We start from the raw sequence: 23,562 nt of genomic DNA on the forward strand, positions 1-23,562 counted from the left end.
CAGCATATGATCTGTGCAACCCTGGGGCATTGTCTGCCAGGATTTAACACAGTGCCTATAAAGAGGACTTTGGAGACATTTCAGAGGTGAATGGATCTGGTTCTGGGCCACTGCTTACAAGAGAACTTCAGTGTAAGGAAAGAAAATGCACACAAAATAATATCACAGATTTCATCCAATATGCTGTTATTTATATAACAGCTACTGATAACCCACAGAAGGTCTCTAAGCATGGCTTACCAAAGGAGATCAAGTAAACAGGAATGCTTGATAGACAGCTGTTCTCTTGAGCCAATAAAAAGAACAAATGCAGCTTGTTTATAAACTCTGCTAAAATGAGATCTAAATGGCATTAAAAGAAAAAAGAGAAGTCCTATTTATAAACTCTGCTTCCACACTCAATAAAAGTCTGCAGGCTAAAAGTGTGAAAAGCCTTCCACCATACGGGTTTGCAAAACACATGGAAAAATAAAGATGTGTGTGTTTACAGAAAATATCCCAAACTCTCAGAGCCCTGGTGATGATCACAGTTGATGAGTTCCATGGTGTTGCTGTACGACTCATTATGTCAAGCATCCATCTTGGCTCAAAGATTTCCTACATTCTTGATCACACATCGCTGCTGAAACTAACTCTGCAGCTCACAGGAGGAAGAAATGGCATGCAGAGAAGGCTGCAAGAGTTAGGTGGAAGGAAAACTGGTTCCAGCCCTACTCCTGCAGTACTGTGGGAAAACATGATTACTGACATCCCTCCATTAGTTGTGGTCAGCACTTAATAGGTATTTGTGAGCAATTACTCTAAGGTGTAATTGTGCAATTTTGGAACACCACACAGTCTCACACAGCTTCTCAATTTCTCCAGCTTAGTCACCACATGAATTCTGGTACAAAGAAGCTCCTTAAAATTTAGGGTTTTAGTTATGTGAGTGGGATTAAACACCAAGTTATTCCCAGTCCATTTCTGTACCCTTGCTCCGGAGCTCATAACATAATTTAGGGTGGCATCTGTTTCAAGGATGACACATTTCCATATAATTTTTAAGTATCTATAGCATGTACCCTTGTCAGTATTTTAGAAGGTGGATTGACCACATCTAAATTAGAGCTATAATTGGGAAAAGGAAACAATGTCTGATGGTTAATCAGGAGAGTAGTATAGGGGGAAAACCAATGCAGCAGAGATGTGTCTTTAACTTATGCCAAATGATTAAGTGGTGATTAACCAGGGGTTGAAATCTTGAGCTCTGGACTTCTACTAAAGTGTCAAATAAAGATTAAAAGGAAGAAGAAAGAGTAGTCAAAGAAGAAACTCAGAAAGCTGCTATTTTATTACTGTCTTTTTATTCAGTGTAGATTTTTTTAAGTCCTATATATTTGTACTCATACATAAAATCCTGTAATAGTGATGGACATTTAGGATGCAATATTCAAATGCACTTAATGGATTTGAAAGCTTGCCTGTTATCAAATTGTTTTTCATGTTACTGAACTTTACAATGCATTAAATAGAATCTTAACTATTTACGGTATCACTTTTAAATATAAATAGATATCTCTGTTACATCATTTGTCTTAGCTATATTAAAACTTCGCTGCAAAGCACTTAGTAGCTTCACAAACCAGTGATCACACAGTGCAGATTTTACTCAGCTTGGACAACAATTACTTGGGAAGTTATGAAGTCAATGGACAGAGGCATTGGTGCTACTGTGTTATGAATGTGGGTCATGGAGTCAAAACCAGTGGTAGCCAAACTACCTTACAGACTACAGAAGACTTATTAACATGCATTGGAACCAGTCAAGGTGCTTCTGTTCTCCAGAGCCAGTGATTCATGCCAGCTATTATCATCGTGTTTTGATGGTTGTTCAACTGCAGTCCATCTCATCATGTACAAAGAATTCAATTTCTGGAATTCACCACAAAAATTTTAACTCCTCTTTTAGATGGGCAGATATGTTAAGTACTTAAAACCAGCAGGTGGGAATAAAAGTTCTCCTTCAGGAAAAAAAAAAAAAAAACAAAAAAACAAAAAAACAAAAAAAAAAAACCCGAAAAGTAATAAATTATCTGCATTTTTTTTTCTCAACCTCAGGACTGAGCCATCATGAGAGCTTGAAAAACCAGGCTTCAATTACTCCTGTATCTGTGTGGTGTAAAGGTGTCAAATTACTTCTTACCAGCCCATGTGCAGCTGCTTCATGGTGCTTTCCAAATGTTTCACTGCAAAGGGAGAGGAGGAATATTAAACATTTTCTCCTAAGTAAGGACTTCTAGCATAGGAACTGCTGTAGTAATATTGTGAGTTTACCAGGAACTTACCATGCCAAATGAAATCTGAAAGGCCATCTAAAAAAAGTAAAATATCAGTTACAGCCATGTGGACTAAGAGACTAAAGTAGGAAAGCATCCTGTCTGGAAAATGTATGGCTTTCACCATTGCTGCTTCAGTGAATCTCGTTAATTTTCATGAGTGTAAGGAATGAATGAGTATAGACATTCTTATCATGCAGTGAAATAGGTACTTCTTGAAAGTGTGACATGGAGTCTCTACTTTCCTTGCTTTAGATGTCTGGAAAGAAAAGGATGCTTTCTCAAACATGAAGAGCCTTCTATTTATTTTATTTCTAACACTGAATTTACCCATTGGGTTGCAGAAGGGTTCAACCTGCCCTCTGAAAAGAGGAAAACTTACCTCTACAACTAATGAAAAGAAATGCCCCAGCAAGGCTTTGACAGCTGTGATTCAAGTCAAGCAAAAGATTTTTGTATCAAGAGTGGTCTAGCAAAATCATCATTTATGATGATCTTGATGGAATCTTTTCCACTTTCGATTACTGACACCTCTCTATATCTTTTTTTTCCACCATCTGGATTAAGAAGATTTTAGCATCTGGTAACTGAAACTCACAGAAATCACTCACTTGAAGGGTTGACTCTAATAAACCTGCTTTGCCTCTATTCCAGGTTCAGGTGAAAAGCTGATTAATACAGACATTGTCACCAAGAAAATGGTAATTGCCTATCCATAAGCTCTGTAAAAAATGTGGTTTTCTCTCATCTTAGTAATTAGATCAATTTTTCTTCTCTTTGTGCTTCAGTCCTACAAATTTTCTTTTGATGAAAACTTGCTCAGCTTCTCTTCTGTTGGTGGGAATATACACATAACTCTGCTGTGAAGAAGTGCTGAAGTTTAAAAAAAATATTGTACATAATAAAGATATGAAGAATATTTGTTACCTTTGCCTACTTTCATTGCTGATTCCTGCTTCTTCTGGTTTCCAGTGCATTGCTCTCACAGGAATGTGACTTTTAACAGAAACAACCATTGCCTCCCTGGTCTTAATTTTAGGACAGCTTGGGGTATTTTATTCATGCTCTTCTGTTGGAAATAGCTTTTTGAAAACAACTCTTTTGTGTTGAATTGCTTATTCGATTCATGTAAATCAGCCTGAGGTGAAACCTGGGGCCACTGGCAGAGATATGCCCTTTGTTTCATCTCTCATTGCCACTTTCTGGCCTGAATTGCTGGGCACCATTATCAGAAGAGACTTGTTTGGATAAGCAGATGCTATAGTGTAACAGTCATAGACCATTTACAAATCCAACACAGTTGGCTTAACATAATAATAATAATGAAAAAAAAAATCAAACATAAAATAATGGGAAAATACGTGTATTGTGTGCTTTGTTTGACACCATAAAAAAGGTGCACACTTGGGATGCTTATGCCCCAGATTGTTATTTTCTGATAATGTACCTGCTTAAAGTAAAGTTTTCCCTCTGGATGCATATATAACGCTTAGATAAGAACAATTCACAAAATCCTATTATAGTGTTGCTGTACACAAACACATTTTTGAATGCTTCAGATAATATCGGGTACATATATACAAGAGAAAAAGGTATTTCTAGGTATATCATTATTGGTGGCATATCTGTTTAAGTTCCCATATGCATTGGTGGCTCTTTTTCTGAGTCATACACTAAAACATAAAAAAACCAAACAAACTGACATTTGACTTTTTGAAATAGCAGTCTCTTTATATATACAAACAAAGAAACAAAAAGTTTTCGTATTCTTCCTCCCCTCTAGCTACCTCTATTCTGCCTTTATACCCAGAAAGAAAATCATCCCCTTTAGATCTCCAAGACATTCTCTTCCTTTTAGTATATGTTTAATTCCATGCAAAGGGAGAATGCATGAAAATTTTCAACTGTCAGAAAACATAAAAGGTTATTTTTTTCCTTGTTTTTGAATAGATACCTAAATAAGTAAAATGAGTAGATCTTATACTCTGGAAGACATTGCTTTATTGCTGTAGCGTTATCCTGAAGGAGAACAGAATTCTAAAAGAGGTGTGCAATCACTTCTCTTCCTTGAGTACCTGTAGATAGCATTGGAACATATTTTCAGCAGAATTTACTCAGGGTGGTTAGTAGCTTGCTGGAAAATTTTAAGATAGCTTTTTAATTGTTTTAAATCTCATATATTTAAAATAGGTTTAAAAGTATTTGGATATGTATTTTACCAAGTTATTCGGGCTATTCAAATTTTCAACCTAATTAAAAATAGTCCATTCTGGTCCTATTTCTTTCATCCAAGAATCAGCTGTATATGTTAGAAGAGGATAACACCACAGGCTATAGAATAGCCAGTATTATATGAAGTCTGAAAATCAGCTTGTATAATTATAACACGATTTAGCTTTCACTGTCTTCAGCTATTCTTGGCAACATATTTATAAACATTGAATATTTTAAAGTGCCTACTAAAAAAAACCGCTTTCAAAGAGAAAATCATTAACATCTTTTTAGTAGTTTTAAACTGGAGTTTAAACTAGAATTGATATAAATGTTTTTTTTTTTTGCTTTGTATAGAATATTAAATAAAAACCCATAATTATAAAGTTACAAATGCAATGCAGTTGTAAAACTAGGAGCCATTTGGTCAAGAATCAAACTACTAGAATGAATGTCTCCTCAAAGAACAAGACTCCCTGTACTAGACATCCAGCTGGTAGAGACATTATCATAATTTTGCAAAAACAGACTTTTATAAAATATGCTTTAGAAAGAATCCTGACTTTCAAAAACGTAAAGAGCAAAGAGTAATGTAGGGATATGTTAACAGAATATATCATAAACAACTCTCATTCCACACTCTAAAAAAAACCTTCTTGTTAAAATAAAATCAAATCTTCCTGATGATTTCTTATTGAACATGTTTTCTTCTAAAAATGCTCTAAACTTCTGAACCTTCAAAAGTATATTTATAACTCAAAAAGGCTTTAGAGGAGAAGGCAATTACTTCCATATTAAATGTGTTTTCTCTTATTCTTATAGATGCTTCTTTGTTTGGATCTCCCGATAACCATGAAATAGTAAAATTATTCTGAGGCATCTATGTATAAATCTAATATTTTAGTTTGTACATGGCATGAGCCTAACTATTAACAGTAACTGAGGCAGGTATTATAAAATGAAATTGGGATTAATTTTACCATGCTTTATTACCTAAGAGAAAGGAGTGTACTCCAAACTAGCCTCACAGGTTCCCCCAGTAGTGAATGCAGGGTGTTTTTATCCCTTGTGACATTTGTAATTTGTTTGACCTATGACATGAAGCTAACCAAAGCACAATGTCCTTCAGCTGCCTATCTGGCACTGGGGACACCTTGGCTGACAAATCCAATGAGATGCTAAATCCACACAGCTGAGGACAAGTGAGATGAACTTTCCTGCCGGTCAGTAAGGAAAGGTTGGTTTCTTCACAGGGGTTCTTTCCAAGGAGAGCTTGTGTCCAGATACCTTAGAAACCTAAACTTGCATAGACTTGGTCTTTACTTAGTGGCTTTCAAAGGCTTATTTATTTCTGTCAGAGAAAAAAGTGACTGTTCAGTGTGTGGTTTTGGCATGCAAACGATTTAGGACCAAAAAAACTTACCTTACCTTGACTTGCAAAGCAGGTCTTATCCAGCCTCGTGGATAGAGAGGAACTGCACTTGTGAAATGACTGGTTATTAACAGGAAATCTTTCAAATGTAAGACTGTGTGTTGTTCTGTAGTGCATACAATACCAGATGGATATTTCAGCAAGACTGTATATTTGTTGTTTAGCACTGGATGTACTCATTGAGGTAGACCTATGCTGAAGATCAGGCTGAATAAAGAGCCATTGTTCAGGCAGAGCAGAAGTGTGCTCTACTGAATAAAACGTAGTATTCCTTCCTAGTTCTGCTTATTCATTTAGGCTTAGTGTGTTTTAACAAAATTCTTACATGTTCTGATCAACTTAGCAGAAAAACTGAACCACTGTTCTTGCCAGCAACTGATATTATATCTATAGCCTTCCTTACCAAATGGAAAATCAAAGGAAAAATAAAAGAGATCAAGCTTGTACACACAGGCTAATAAGTTAAACAGAGGCTTCTTTCATGGTCATACAATTTGGAAAGCCCTCTTGAAAACCAAGTCTTAAAAGAGTTTTGTGAGAAATATTAGACTGTTCCCTTTTTCATTTATAAAAGGTAAGTTAACTGCAAGTTAAATTGAAGCAGAATTTCAGATTGTACTGAGTCTCATGTAACTAAGTGGTTCAAATAAATGCAAAAATGTAAAGCCTTGCCTCTAAAGGAGCTCTGAGTCATTCTTTCCAGATACACATACATACAAAAGCCAGTTAGAAGTGTCCTATATATGCATTAAATTGACTTAGTCCTGAGATATGTTTCTAAAGCCGTGGAGGTGTTAAGGAGTAGATGAAAAGAGCTGATTTTGAATCCAGTGAAGCCTGAAAGAGATGCACATTTTTCCCTGCCTAAAGTTAGAGAGAAAGTTATAAAATCCTCTGAAATAAAGAGGCAGCTCTCCTACTGCTCAGCTTTATAGTATGGCCAACAGCTTTTCCAGTTCACTCCTGGGAGTTTTCAGCAACCAGAGGCCTAAGAAGAAGGACTGAGAACAAAAGACAGTACAATTCAAAATAAAACAGCAGTATTCAATAACTCAGCATTATTCCTACCATGTGATGACATCACTGATGTGACATTTGAAGAGGTGATGTGCAGCAGGAAAGTTTTACCACGGAACTTAATTTAAATTCTTTTTGAACAGTTCTACCAGGAGGTGGAAGTGGTATTGCCATGTACATGGCTGAGAGTTTTTTACTTTTGAATGCCAGCTTTTTTAGAATATATATTCCTGGAGAGGGCACTGAAGTAACAATTTGGTAAACAAAGATAAGTAATGGGATTTATAACAGATTGAAGGTTCTTGATATTCATTGATTTACTTGCCTCAAGACAATTGCTTGACTGGCTTCTTTTGATTAACTGACTTAAAGGCTTTCTTTGGTTTCATAGGATTTATTTAAGATTAGTCACATTTGCCCATTTATAAATTGCTTAGGTTGTCCATGATACACCAAATAGGATTCACCAACCCTTCAATGAATTTTGCCCATCCATAAAGTATTTTAATTACCTGTGATACAGTATTACTTGTCTGCTATTAATTTTGATAATACAGTACTTGGTTCCCTCAAAAATCAACTGACCCTCCAAGGTGTAATATCTTCCAAAAACCCTTTGTAAAGAAATATGCAGGAGACTGAAGTAATTACTGTTTGTGTACTATTTTGCTTTTAATACAATTCCCTTTTTCTGAGAAGCAAATGTTCACAGAAAAGAACCATCTATTTTTTCCATTTTTTTTCTTTAATTATGACATGACAAACAACCCAGTTCAGGAGACTAAATGAAGGGAATCAACCCTGATTCACCACCCAGAGAGACAGATATTAAGATTTAGTTTCTACCTTTAATGATTTCTTCAGATTATAAATAGTCAGATTTTTTTTAAAGAAGTTATACTCAGTAACTCAAAATAACTCCTCCTTCTAAACTCACAAGTGTTATTAGCAATCAAGAGTACTCCATGGCCTTTAATTTGATTATTAGCTCTTGCTAAAGAGGAAACCTTTTTATCAGAGATTTTTTTTCAGTTTGAGAAATGGGGAACTGCAAACCAGCAAGTGTAACACAGTATCAAGCTAATTGGACAGAACTGTAATCAAGAACAGAACTGGCAGGCAAGTAGATGGATCTAATGTAATGTGAAAGAGGCAACACAACTTTTATAGGAGGTAGTGATCCCTTACAAAATTTATTATCGTGCTTTTAAAGAGTCAGCAAGCATATGGATAAAAGAACACTCGGATTTTTAGAAAGTCCCTTACCAATGGCTTGTAAAGAAACCAAGGTATTGCAGAAAGAAGTAAGAAATTCTTTTCTTGAGTTAATAACTACCTGAAGAAGTAGGTGTGAAGTGTAAAAATGAATGTTCAGACTTTATTGGAGGGACCAAAGGAGTCCCACAGAATCCTTTTTGTTGCAGTAGAGACAAAACTGTTGATGGGATTGAGATAGTCTGGGTAACTAAAATAAATCTGACAGCTAAAAGCACAGATCTCATGATACTGAGTGATGGTGGGGGGTTGGGGGGAAATGGCAGGGGAAATTCAGTGCTGATATATGCAAAGTAATTAAAAAGGGGTAGAAAATCCTTAACTATAGAGACATTATGCTAGGATTTTGTTTATGCTTGGCAGTGCTTAATTTACCGTTGGGCTTCATCTAAACAGTTTTTTTCCAGCCCAGCTGATTCTATGATTCTACAAAGACAAAATAAATTACAGTAGTGGATACGGAGAGCAAAATAATATATGATCGGGAAGGAGATTCCAACTTTTACTAAGTAGTGGACAGACAACTCAATTAGGCGGTAGCTAGGAATTGTCACAGGTGTCTCCAGAACACTTGTGTGTGTTTAACTCATGAAAACAGACATGTGCCTGTAGATATAAAGCATGAGGGTGACTTATTTTCCTTTTTATGTACAAAGGTTCATAGTACATACATAAAAAAATATATATCTATGAAATGCTCACCTGCTATGTTTCTCTTTATATGCATATATTCATATGGGCCTAACAAGGAAAGCTTAATCTCCTGACCTTCTGAGGTGCTTAAAGCAAGGATTCCAATAGATGGAGGACTCCAGTTTCTGCTAGTAGGAGAAAAGTGCTCTTCTTTTTTATTCTACTTTAATTTTGACTCATATGCAGCAAAAATATGCAATAGGACAGACAGCAACCTCCCTCCCATGTAACAAGCCCAGAGCTGCTGCACCAAAGCCAGCCACAACATTCCCTGTGTGCAGGAGCTGAGCTGAGAGCACACCCTTGCCACAAAGTTTGATGAGAGCTTGCCACTGCAGAGCTCCTGGAATAAGAGATTACAGTCATATGACTTAAACTCTGGAAGTTTCTGACATTTAATATCAGTAATTAAGAGTTCAGATTGGTAGCTGAATCAATAACCCCTTGCAGTTATTGATCAGAAGCTGCTGCCCTGCCAATCAAGGAGCAGTGCTGACCTTATGAAAGATGGTCTCTGATTCCAGCACTGTCTCTGTACCACCTCCTTATGCCCTGTGTGCCTCAGAAGTGCTTAAAAAGATGTGAGGATGCTGTCATCAAGATGTGCTCTGACAGTATGCTTCTGGGACACCCAGCAGCAGCTGTCTGCTGCAGCTCACTCAGGTATGGAAAAACCTGAGTACAAAGGCACGAAAGGCAGGACCACTGGAGATGGACTCCTTCCCCCAGTCTGCCACTTACCTGCTGCTAGCCCAGAGCAGCTGTCCACTCTCCCCAGGCTGAGGCAGCATTATCCATTCTCTCCCACGTGTAAATAAATACAAAAGTGCTTGAGGCACCCTCTGCAGCCTGGAAAATTTCACAGACCATAGGGTGAAGACTCCCTGCCATCCCTCCTTGCTAATTGCTGCTGCTGAGGCAACTCGGGCTCCTCAGGACAGCACCACATCCAGCCTGTGGATGAGGGCACTTACTTTGGTGTGCAAAAGGCACTTGGGTGGAGAAAACACTCACAGAGAAGTTTAGATGGGGATCCAAGTTACTTATTTCACCATTGGATTGCTAATGTCTTCTGTAAGATTGACCACTTGAGATGCAAGAACAGCAGCAAACTGCTGTCAATGATTTTAAAAAAGTATTATACAAATACACATACAAAATATGTATGCATATACGCATTATATATATACAGAAAAATATATACAGTTTTTTTACAGAAAAAATCTCTTTTGCAAATAGAGTGTTGAATTTTTCTTTCACCAATGATAATTCTGTGGAACAACGTTTTTCTCCTCCAATTATATAAGCAAACACAAATCTCTTAGTTCACAGATCTGCCTCTTGGACTGTGTCTGCCTGGTTAGTCGTGTTCAGGGGCTCTTTTGCCTTAGTATCTAGTATCTTAGCATGTAGATGCATTGTGGCACAATGGGAAATGTAGTTTAACCAGACAATTCAGCCAATTAAGGGGAATGGACACACTAGATTCCCATAAAATCCGTAGAAACTGTGGCTCCTATGAAATAGCCAGGTGACATTCTGCATAAAATCTTTTCACATCCTTATTTTTTAAAATTTGTAAAGAAAAATTCAGAAAAAAACCCACCCCAAACTGTAAAGCCCAACATATAATCAATTTTTCTTACCAGATTCAGTAGTACTAAGCAGATCCTGTCATCCCTGCCATTTCTTCCACTGTAGCCTGCCAAATGGGTCCTATCCAATTAGCTTGCAGCTTTAAAAAATTCACAAGCCAGTGTTCAGATTCTTCCCACTACTAAATAGTACACTTTATCTTCTCTGCCTTGTGCTGTGCCATGAGTGGCACGTGACAGTGTTTCACATCCTCCTGCACACAATGCATCTGTACAGCCTTGTTTAAAACATGGCCCTGAAGGGGAATTAATTGTTATTTAACATTTTGGAATAACAGTGGATAAGTATTTTTAGACTTGGAGATATCTACAGATCTGGATTTTAGTCTTTAGAGATATTAATGTCACAATAGGGCTTAGATCTTAAAAGAAAATTTGATTAAAGTTTAAATTAAGAAATATCTGAAGAAGTGTGCATCTGTGGAAAGCAGGAGGGAAAGGCATGCAAAAGGAGCAGCTCTTTCCTCTCTTGAGACAGTTCCCTCCTGAGCTGACCCTTCTGAGATGGGATCTGCACTCAGTGCACCTCCTTCAGCAGGCAGCTGGGAGCAGTAGGAGCTGGAGAATGCTGTAAGTCTGCTCAATTAGCTAACAAAAATTAGCTCTGCTGATCAGGTTCAGCATGTTAGTGGCTGAGTGCAGTGAGACTTAGTTATGGATGAGGAAAAGTCACTGTGTTTGTCTCCACTGTATGCTGCCCAATTAAGCCCAGTCATTATGTTTATGCTCATTCAGCTCTGAGCTTTGCCTTCTTCCTTTGGCAGAGAGCAGAGAAGGCAGCTGAAAATACTTTGGAAGTCTGATTCATGAGCAACACCTTGCTGCTGTAGGGTTGGACTGAGTGGCCTTTATAAGGGTCCTTCCAACACAAATCTCTTGGTGATTCCGTAAGCTCATCAGTTTAAACCAGAACCCCAATGCTCACTGTCAGATACAGTAATTCACACAGAGACTCTGCTTTGTCTTAATCTGTTTTAAATGAGGGAAAGACTGAACTTACCCTCAGGAGCTGAGACCTGGGCCCAGCCAGCCAAACATAATGATTTGGGTGTTTCTGTGTACCATAATATGCAAATACTGAGAAGGAATCCCTGTCTGCAAAACTTAATAATCAGGGACAGAATTTGCAATGTAGTGTAAGGTTTCCATTTTTCTCAGTGATTTTCTTGGTCTTTAGGGTACAAAATATTTCCACCACAGATGCCAAGCATCACACCTATCTCAAATTACCTTAGTCCAAACCTCAGAAAAGGAAAAGATATTGCTTCAAACCACTTCAAAAAGACTGAGGGTTTAAAAGTTAGTTTAAATGTTAGTTACTATGTTCCCGTGTGAACACTTCCTTTTCTGTACTTCTGGATAAAAGAGAGGTTTTTTTTAGCAGAAGAATTTCTCAAATACTTTCAAGATATTTATTGAACATGACTTAAATGTGAAACAGGCACTCAACAATTTAGTATGTCCAGGACATCATCATTGTTGGTCAAGTCTAGGAGCACATGTGAACATCTTGTGGCACTTTATATTAGCAAATAAGATCTTTCCAAGAACTCCAAGAGCTCTGTACAGAGAGAGGTGTACTCAAAGTGAAATCTTTTCCCTTTTCTGCCAAAAATAGCAGTAGGTACTAGCATCATCTGTGTTTGTTACACTCCTTTTTATGCAATGGCCCCTCTGGAACCAGGGATAAATGTCTCCTCCTGGAGCTTGCCTGGGAATAAGAATGCTTTTGTCTTGAGTGGTAGCTGAGGGCATGAGTCTACTATGGATGATGAAAACTTGGTCTTTCTCATGCCCATGTTAATGCACCAAACAAAAGGGTTTTTATAGCATACTTTAAAAGCTTTCTTATCAAAGAAGGAAATGGCACAAGAAATATATGGTGAAGTCACGCCTTTTTTTGGTTTCAGTCTTTGAATTAGATGCTTAAATCCCTGGCTAACTCCTATGGGGCATGTACAGCCTCCTTATTGGTGCTGGCTATTACTTCCCTAGAAGCCCTCTGTCCCATAGTGCTGCCTGTGTGCTTTGGTAAGGTCCCTTAACCAAACCAGGCTGTTCTCACAGTTTGCCTTGAGAAAGGATTCCCAAACAGGAATCCTTTAACCAAAACTCACTGAACAGGAGGAAAGTCTCAGGATCCAAAGGGGGATCCAGACTGTGAGTGGGCCATAAATACTTGTTGTCCATGATAACCCTTCCCCTGTCATATGCTCCTTGTTTCCATTATCTGTGCTAAGGAAACCTAGCCAGTATTCATGTACCTTTCCTTATGCTGTGAATATACCTTAATTCTGTGCAAACACACACTCAGCTGTTCTGCTCCTCAGCACCCCATCTGCAGAGAAGGAGATAACACTTTCCCACCTCAGAGATCCTCATATTGGAGGCTGCCGTGATTTCAACAGATGGTGCCTTTGAATTTAGGGGAGAAAATCAGCTGGTAATCTGGATTTAGAGAGCTACATACACTTCATTTCATGCATCACATTGGGACAAACCTCCTGGAGTCTGTTCCTCGGGCTGGGAGCTTGTCCAGGGGAGCGCTATGTAGATATTTAATTTCCTACAGTGGCTATTTCAATTTTTGCCTCTTTTCTGAGCAGGGACAAATGTCTTAATTTTGCAAATAATGTCAGAATGCATTTAAGGCAAGACAATTTAGATGGATGGATTTTGGCTGATATTTAAGAACTGTAATAAATAATCTCCTCCTCATCCACGCCTCTCCTAGAAATCTACATACCTTTGTGCATATATTATAACAAACCCTAATAAAGAAATAATCCAAAATGGCACCTGTTATAGAAAAAAAGAATAACCCCAAAATGTAGGTTATTGAAATATGAGTGTAATATAGAAAAGATAGCAGTGCTGATATTAATGACCTGTCTCCTGGTGCACTTAAAAAGTCTCTCATGTATTTTATTTTATTTTTTATTAGAAACTGTATCATGAGCTCTAAAGATCTTACTGGGAAGGGCATAGAGAAATATCTGACTTTTTAAAAGCCAAATTCAGCTAGCTTTTTTTCTTACTTAAAAAAGAGAATATTTTTTCATAAATATTTTTCCCCTCTAGCTGGAATATTAGGACAGTATATTAAATTCCTGCCCCCAATTCCACAAAAGGAAGACCCAACCACATTTACATAATAATGTCCCTTCTGTGCTTTTGACAGATGGGTTTCATCGACACAGACATACAGTTAGGGGCCTAGCAATAGATTAAAAAAACAACAACAATAGATTGTAACATAATAAAAGTGTATTGTAATGTACATCATAACTTTTGGCCAAGGTTAAATATCCAGTTGGTGTATGAAAGTCGTATTCCATTAGACAAAATAGATGTCACACAGCAAAGCATTAAAGATGAGTTGACTGAGCCATTTGTTTTTATTTATATTACATTATATTTTCCTTGATTCTATTTATGCAGTAAGTTAAAAAAAAAACTCTAGTCCCCCTATCTCACCTACACTACCATGATGTTATTGACAGTGAATGCCCATGAGAAGCTGCCCATGGTGTAGGATGCTGCAAAAAGTCACAGGATCCACTTGCTGAAAAGCCAGCACTCCTGTGTGGATATACCTGAGCAGCCTGAAAGCTCTTACATGGTTAGCAGGCCAGACACAGCATCACCAAGCTTACCAAATACTAGCATTTTCTTATGACTTCAGAGTCCATGTTGAAAGTCACTTGCTGACCTGCCATGAGGTCCCTGCTGCCCCCACTTCTTGCTGTCTGCCCTAAGGCTCAAAGAATAAACTGATTTATAATACAGAGACTCTTGAAGGTATTTTCCAAGTGAATTTATTGGGGTGGGATATGTAGAGCTGCACCAGGAGTCCTGTCCACTGCAGTGTTCACACTGGATCAAATTACAGGTGGGTTGTGTGCATTCTTCCCTCCTTACAAATCTCTGCAGCTGCCTCTAGTCCTCATGAGATTCCCCCAAAGCCTCTGAAGAGCAAAGAAAACAGTGCGTGTCTTATTTTTATTGTTGTTGGTCCTTTCCCCTTTCCTCCCCCCTCCAAGCTCCAGCAAATTTGTTCCTTTCTTAGTAATGGCTTTGTGCAGCTTCACGATAAAAGTCATCCACCAAAGAGACAGAGCAGTTTTCTCTGCATGTCTCCCTGAAAGGTACTCTTGGTTGTGAGAGCTTCATAGCCTCTCTTTAATGTCAAGTTATATGGCTTTGGGGGCTTTCCCAACTCCATCAATCCCCCTGACTGCACAAACACTTTGAGTGGAGTGGTGAGGACAGAACTGATAAACTGCAGCCTCCTCTGGTACTGGACTCTCTCCAAGGAGGCAATACTGCTCTCCTCAGGAAGCAGTTTTTGCTCCATATAAAAACATTTTCCCACCAGAAGGTGGTAGTCAAGACGCACATGGGGACGGAGTGCCACCAGGCACCAAGTGAGGCTGACCTCGCCAGTGACACCATCCTTCCCTCAGCAGCTGGGCTGGGGCAGTGGGCTCCTCGTGTTGCTCCTCACACTCTGAGACATGCAGCCAAAGGGTCCCTACCTGCTTTGGAGAAGCTATTGTTGTGCCCAGAGTGGCCCAAGAACAGAGAACTGTTCTGGAGATCACTGAGAGAAATGAAGGATGAAGAGAAGGAAACGCAACCTCTGCTGATTTGGGAATTAACAAGTCTGTCACTCTAGGTTTGCAGTGGGCTACAGAGAGTATGGTATAGGTAAAAGGAGTTCTCATAGAAAGGAGCTTACAGCCTGAGGGAATGGACTTGTGCTAGAAGAAAGGAAATGTATTTTGCTGCTCTACTAAAAGAAGGCTGAGATAGACTCAGTCCTCTGTACTGTTTACACTTTGCATCTGCAGAAGAGCAAGCAAATTAATTCCAGATAATCTCTAAGCACATTAAATATATTCTTGCTTTTATGCCACTTCCAATGAACTCCAGAAGTGAGCCCTGGAGAGTCAAAGGTTACCTGGGCAGGCAGGGGTTCTTCTTTCCTCTTTCGGTCCTGACAATCAGAGAGAGGTAGGTACCTGTCCACCAAAACAAGTCCTTGGGATGAATATGCACCACACAAAGAGGTAGAGGAAGGAGGTTTTATTTTCCCTTCCTTACTCTGTTCTGTAAACTATAGGGGATCATACAACATTTTGGCTATTTCCAGACTCCAACCCTATGCTGTCATAAAAATAGGATCATGTCAGAACCATCATAACTTGATTTACTTCCCATCCTGGAAAGAAACTATTTTCTTGCCATCACATTTCTGAACTTGATTTCTAACATTAAAAGCCAAATATACAGAGATCCATGTTTTGCAGTTGGTTTCATAGCACTAATCCAAACTACTTTTTATTCATAAGTACATTACATATACCAGAAGGAAGGTTTTTGTTTGTTTTTATTTTTTAATCACGTTCTGAAGAGGTCATATGTGAAATGCAAGAAATTTTATTTTATTTTATTTTATTTTTTAAATCAGTCTTCCTCCTCGTTTATTGTTATAAGATTATATGGCTATCTGTTTTAATTTCCTATTTAAAGTGTATCTCCAGCTTGTAAATAAATATGATTTTTCTATTTCAGGTCAAGTTTTAGTCTCCAATTAATGAAAAAAATGCATTAGACATCAATGCCCTCTTCTAGGGTTGTTGATAAAATAAAATCTAATTATATTCTGGTCTTTGCACTTGCAGGAAATATTTAGAATTTGTTTACACTCAGAGTCTTGACTAAAGGTAAAGTGACACATCATGTTTGCATTTTGAGAACCTACATCTACTTTCACTGACTGAAAAATATGTTTGTGGTCTAGCATCTGTCTGCACAGGGATGTAGGTGAGGAAGAAGAGGGACAGAGACATTTTTGCGATGTGTTCAATTTAACCAGGGAAAACTCTGACCAGCTATTTGAGATTAGTGGAAAGCTTCCACATAAATCCATGCCCATAGAATCAGGACACTGGGATAAGAACCAGGACACTGGCATAAGCACCAGTGAAGGATCCAGCCATTCTGATTAATGTGTGGTTCAAAATGGCAAACAAATCTCTGATGAAGTTGCAGGTAGTTCTGTCCAACAAGAGATGGAATGAAATTCAGCAAGTACTGAAGAAAAAACTAGGAAGCATTCACTGTTGCCCCAGGACAGAAAACAGCTTTTGTTTCTGTACCTAAACTCTGATATGCAGTGGGTAAAAAGATAAGCATCCATGCAGATAAGATCCTCAGATGCTGCTGCAGGGCTAACTCAATTGCTTTCCTCCTGTGTTTGCTAAAATTGGTACCTCCTGTGCAAAAGCCATGATAAACAAATAGCAGTATCATTCCAAATGTACTGTCATCATCATCATCACTGGCCTCCTCCTGACCACTACAAGATGAAGACCTGACCTTAAAAATGGCACCCCTGGCTCGGACCAAATGTGACCACTTTTGTCCATGCCATCTGTCTATTCATCTTGGTGACAGGCAGCCCTGGCTCTGCTCTCTGCCCAGCTACTATGAATAGGCAAGTGACTCCAAATGAGCTTCACTTAAATGGAGAGAGTTGATACCAGCCTCAGGAAAGTATTTCACACATCACAGTAGGAAAAAGCCATGATTTTTGTTCAGATTTGGGCTTTATTTCTTGCTGCACTAATAAGGAAGGGAATTTTGTTCCTTGCAAGTACTGCAGATGTTTGTATGGGTAGTTAGGTAAGGGACAATAGGACAGTTTCAGGGATGTGGTCCAAGCAGACGGGGCATCATGGGGTGAGAACTGAAGAGACCAGTGACAGAAGGAAGTGAGTGATATCTTATCTTCCCTGAGGGAGATAAGATCATAAGTAAGATCACAGTGAAGGTAAAAAGTCTCTGGAAGGCATTTGGGATTTGTTTTGAAAATCATCTAATTAAACCATGTTCCTCATACAGCCAGTAAAGATACAGACCTTTTTTTTTTTTTTTTTTCTTGCAAAAAAATTTACCTCCTAGGAATTAATGAAAATTTAGAGACTAGAAATCACAGTGAGAGAGGAAATAAAGAGCAGTGATCAAGATGCAAAAAAGAACTGAATTAATGTTTCTGTTCTGCCATAAAGTGTCTTTTATAAATCTGGAAAAAATAACCTTTCTACACCGAAGTTTCACAGGTGAAATAGACATAACAACATCTATCTACCTTTCCAGAGCTTGGAAAGGGCACACAAATGTGAATAATCTAACATAGGGACATTTTTTTCTAGTGACATCATTGTCTTTCTATGCTGGATCACTTTAGTCATAGAGTGTGCCCTTCAGGCCACAGATTTTGCCATAAGCTCTCACTGGTTTCTATTTCACAGAATCATAGTAATGTTGGGGTTGGAAGGGACCTCTGGAAAACACCCAGTCCAACTCCCTGCCAAGGCATCTAGAGCAGGTGATGCAGGAACACATCCAGGTGGGGTTTGAATGTCTCTGGAGAGGGAGACTGTACAACCTCCCTGGGCAGCTGATCCAGTGCTTTGCCACCCTCAATGCAAAGAAAGTTTCCCTCATACTGAGGTGAAACTTTTTGTGTTTTAGTTTATCACCACTGCTGCTCATCCTGTCACTAGGTACCACTGAAAAGAATCTGGCACTATCTCTGACACCTGCCTTTGAGATCCTTTTATGTATTAGTGAGGTCCCCTCCCAGTGTTTCCTTCTCTGGAGTAAACCAGCCCAGCTCTCACATCTCTTCTCATAAGAGAGAGGCTCCAAATTCCTTATGCTCCAGATCTTTATGGCCTCTGCTGGACCCTCTCCAGAAGCTCCTCATGCTGAGGAACTCAGAACTGAACATAGCATTTCTTCCAGGACTGCAGATGGGCATGCTGTACTCCTTGACAATATCATATCATACTGATTCAGTGGTCTCTTTTGTTCTTGATGACCAGAGCAGTGATTCATCTGATGGACAACAGATGGGAAAATAGGACAGATGTTAGGGAGGAAGTGGAATATTTTCGGAGGGCTATGAGGAAACCAGAAGAAAACCACAAGTGGAATAGGAATGGGGGAGGAAAGAAGGCTGGATTACAGAGAGTAGACTCCAGGAATGCTAAAGTGAGCTGTGGCTTCTGGGCAAGAATGAGGAGGATGGCTCAGACAGCAAAGTCATTGTGTGCTGCTTGGCTGCTTCTCCAGATGGAGACTTTTGAAGACAGGCGTAACTGACAGTTTGCCATAAGTATTGTGCCAGTATCTGAGATATTTATTAAGCCAGGACTGTTAATTACTCTCGTACACAAGCACTAAGTTCACTGACAACTGTTTATAAGTCGTTTGTAGTGTTTAACAGTGGTGAGATGATCAGCTTTTTGTTTTACCTCTAAGCATCATTAATGTAGGGGACAAAGCCAGAGGAATACAAAACAGCCCTCACATCAGTACAAAAATATTGGCATTCTGTTTTCAACATTATTATTGTGATTACAGGCTACTACCATTTCTGGAAAGTTCAGATGAGATGAGGGTCCACTGGACCAGAGCAAAATTGACTGTCCTGAAGAACTGATCATATAAATGGGCCTGTCAAAGGAAAGGTGGGGAGGAAAAAAAAAAAAATAATAGAAAGGTTTGGGTTGAAAGTGACCTTAATTATTATCTAGTTTCAATCTCCCTGCCATGGGCCAGGACACCTTCCACAAATGCAAAGAGGATATTTGTTCCAGGAGTCACAGCAAGAGAGGAAAAAAATAAAAATCCCCTGGTTACTAAAGTCCTCTTTAATCTATATCTATATACTTCTGGACCAGTATGCAACATGACTGTTTAATGTACTAGGAACAAAAACAGATGACATCATGTGGTGAAGACATCCTTGACAGCATTGTGCAGCTCTGCTCAGACAGTTGGTCACATTATTCAGGAAAGATTATTCAGGAAAGTATTCCCTCTTTTTCCCCCAGATCCCACCATGAGGTCTTTCTACCACAACACAGTCAAGTAATCTTTCTTGTAGCAGTAACCTGGTGGAACAGACTGGCTTTTATGTATAGAGGAGAAGAGAGGAAAGACACTCATGTTGCTGTTTAATAGCTCAGCCTCAGTGTGGGCCTGAGAGTCTCTGTGTGGTGACTGGATCTAGAGATCTGGCATAATACTCCCAGATAACATTTTTTGTGCTTCTACTGCCTAGTTGAGGCTTTGGAAGTGTGTAGGCAGGAAGCCACACACTTTTAAAATGTGTGTTTTAACATGCTTAACATTCTTTAACATTTAACATAAAGCATGCTTAACATGCTTTAACATTCTTTAACAAAGAAAACACAGGCCACAAGGGTGGTCAGTCCAGGTCTAGAATTCAGAAAGAAAAGGAAACATCACCTTAGCAAGGAACTGAGATATTGCTGCAAGCAAGTGTACAGCATTTTAGCATGGCACATTACCTAGATTTAGGTGGCAGCTTGTCACTGTGGGACCTTGTGCTGCCTCTCTGTTGTGACTAATGAGCCTGTATAGCCAAGTGGGTGCCATGCATGGATGCAGAGAGGACTGAGAGGAAAGAAAGGTGTTCTTAGAGTTTTTATGGAGTTCAATAAAACCCTCAAGCACACAACCTCTCTCCTTTCTCTGGTTGCTCTTCCAGATTCCATTTTGCCTTATAAAGCACAGAAAATAACTGCAGAGAGGAAAGACACAAATGTTTCTGGGTTACACATGTGGAATAATGGTGAAAATTGGACAAATTTCCCCAGAGGTGAGCAAGCATGGAAATCTCATGGCCTTGGCAGAGGCAGGAAGTTCTGTGAGTGAAGTCTGGTCTTGGTATGCATAACCTAAACAAGTTACTTGGAGGACCAGCTTCCTCCTGCATGACTACACATCTGATGTCTCCACTGAAGTAGAAAGGAAGGGTTTCAAATCAAAGCTTGTCTCTAGGAATGTATGTACTTGGCCCAGGGATCATCTTTGTAGTTGAGGGTTAGACTTTGAGACCCTGATTCAAACGACAAGTAGAAAATATCCATTTTACTAAGGGACATGCTCAGCTCAGATAGGTTTTTTGTAGTATTGTAGAAATTTGCTGCCAAAACCTTTTTTTTCCTTCTGCCTGTATAAAAAATGACTCTGAATGCACTAAGAATAAGGTGTTCTAATTAAATAGATTTGTTTACATCTTGTAGCATGAAAACTTATTTCAGTCTGATAAACTGTAGGTTCTTGCACTATCTCTCTCTCACTTCATGTAAAATTACCCATTTATAGTAGTATTTTATTTAAGAATATTTAAAAAGTGGGCTTGATTAAACAAAAACTGATTTAAGTTCCAAAGTGTTTATTTCTAAAACAAAGATTTCACATCAGTGTGCAAGAAGATAGGAGGCGGAGAGCAGAACCTGTGCTATATCTCACAGTATTTCCTCCTTGTTTTTATTACATTGCAAAGGTCCCTACCTTTGCTAGTCATGAGAACTCATAGCCTGTGGCTAGAACACATTTTTATTAAGTGAAGGTTAAAGTCAGGGCCCAAATAGATCCACTGTAATATGATTACAAACATAATATCCTGACCCAGACCTGTGCCACAGTATCAGCTCCAGATCAGAAGCAAAGGCAAAAGCTTCCTGACTGTAACTGTATTCCTACCAGTGTAAAGAATTCTGCATATTCTCCACCCCTGAAAAGCTGGATCACCCTTAAAGGTGCCACCACACAAATTATGTGGAAGATGAAGACTGCAGTTAACCCAGGGTCCAGCTGCAAAACAAGAAAAAATCTCAGCCACTCAGGAGAGGCCTGCCCCTCACGTGATTTTTGTAGGTTTACACAGTAAGACTGGATGAAACTGTTGCAGGGAAAAATAATATTCCAATTAATTTTATTTCTCAAATTATCAAAGTGAGATAGACAGGAAATGTTACTGACACTTAGACAAATTCACTTTGGGGATGGGGAGCTGAGAGGGGAAGAACCCAAACATCCAGTCTGTCCTTGAATCAGAAAGACAGCAATGTCTGCATACAGACACATATGATTATGACCTCTACTAAAACCCACAATTTTGTTTGTTACATTTCCATCTATGTGGGGTATAAATGGTGAAGTAATGACCTGCTCAAGAAGCAGAACAAATACCAGATTGGCCAGTATTCTTTAAGAGAAATTCCACCCGTAGAAAGACTAGAGAAGGACCATTTCCTGAGACCACCAAATGCCACAGTATCAAGACAAAGAGACTCAGAACCCTGAATAAGTAATTGGTGCACTATCCTTTTATTCCTGGTACCAAATATGGCCCTTGTAGGCAGCTGTGTTCATCCTGAACAGAGCTTGGAACAGAGCTTGGAAGCGGTGGCTGCAGGGAGACTTGGTCAGCTCTTGGCCACAGAAAGAGGACTATCTCAGTGTGTAACCCCAGCTCACAAAGATGCAGTTCTTAAGACATCAAAGCTTTTCATATAATAAGTTCAATAATGTGCATCAAAGGAAAACAAAGACTTGAAACATCTCTTTTTTTTTTTTTTGTTAAATCCTTTTGCCTAAATGAAACAAAATTGTGCTAACTTGCAAAGGTTTTTTTTGTTTTTGTTTTTTTTTGTTTGTTTGTTTGTTTTTGGTTTTTTTTGTTGTTGTTTTTTTTTGTTTGTTTGTTTTGTTTTGTTTTGGTTTGGTTTGGTTTGGTTTTTGTTTTTGTTTTTGTTTTTGTTTTTTTTGAGGGGTATGGGGGTAAGCTAATTACTTTTGCAACTTCTCACTCTATTCCAGCTCTCTGGAAGCCAGAGTTGCAGGAGATGTGGGGATGCTAAGTGACTTGGGTTTGTGCCTCTGGCAGCTGGAGCTGTAGGGAGACTGGGAGCTGGGCAGGAACTGGGTGATCAGCCCCTGGCTCCCTGCTGGCTGCAAAGCTCCTGCTTACATCAATTGCCTGTCTGTGCAGAGAAAGCTAAAGTGACAGAAACTTTCTAGGGGGGAGGATAAAGGGAACAGCCAGGCAAAATCACAACCATCTCTCCAAAACCAAAAGAGAATTATAAGAAAGAAAAAAGTCTCAAAATTTTCACTGATTTGAAATTTTCCACAGGAACATTGTTTGATTGGAGAGGGAATGCTCTACCAGGAAATCATTCCAGTGGGCAATGGAAGAAGGTGAGTTATGCTAAATTCTTGCAGGCTGCTGATGATCTCACTGAAATGTGCCCACCACCTTTCAGGAAAATGATCTGTACTTTCGAAGAGACACTTTGCACCTTCTGAGGGTTTTGCCTTAAATGTGGTGTAACTTGGAGATAAGGCGCACAGAGGGTAAGAGCTTGAGGGATGAGTAATTTTCACCTTTCTGGTACTTACAGCATGATAAAAAACTTTCCTCCGTGCTTTTGAATTAATTCCTCAAAAGTTCCAATGCCTGCACACCCATTTGTTTCCTCATTGTTTTTATTAAACAAGAAAGGCGAGCTTTATTACTGCGCAAATGAAAGCATCACCAGAAGATAGATACTTCCCAGATTCTTATTAATCTCTAAGACTTATGAGGCTGCCTATGTTCCACAGAAATTAACATACTCTACAGATTTCTTCCAGCAAGTCCCTGAGTCCTTGCTACTCTGTATGTGGAGTGCAGGGAAGCCAAAAAAACAAAACCAAAGGAGAATAAATCTGTATTATTAAGAGGTTGTTCCAAGTCAAAATGTGCATGTGCATGCATGTCTTTGTCTACAGATATAGGGCAAGGCTCTGTGCTATGGTGCATCATCTACAGCACCATTATAGTAATTTACCATAGACTATGGCTGTACAGACTGAACTGTGTGCCACAAAGTAGAGGTCATAATCATAATTAAAGTCCAATTGGATTTGCAATTCAAAATAATTTAAGACTAATCTCCAAAACTGTGACTGCACAAATTACCATAGTAGGGCATTGAATTTATTCTTTTTCCCCAGTTTCTGCTGTAAGATTACCTGTGCCTAACTGCAGGCACACTTAATGCCTGTGTGGGAGCAACATTTAATATCCCTA

The sequence above is a fragment of the Zosterops lateralis genome, assembly GCF_965231275.1.
Source record: "Zosterops lateralis genome assembly, chromosome: Z".
Lineage (NCBI taxonomy): Eukaryota > Metazoa > Chordata > Aves > Passeriformes > Zosteropidae > Zosterops > Zosterops lateralis.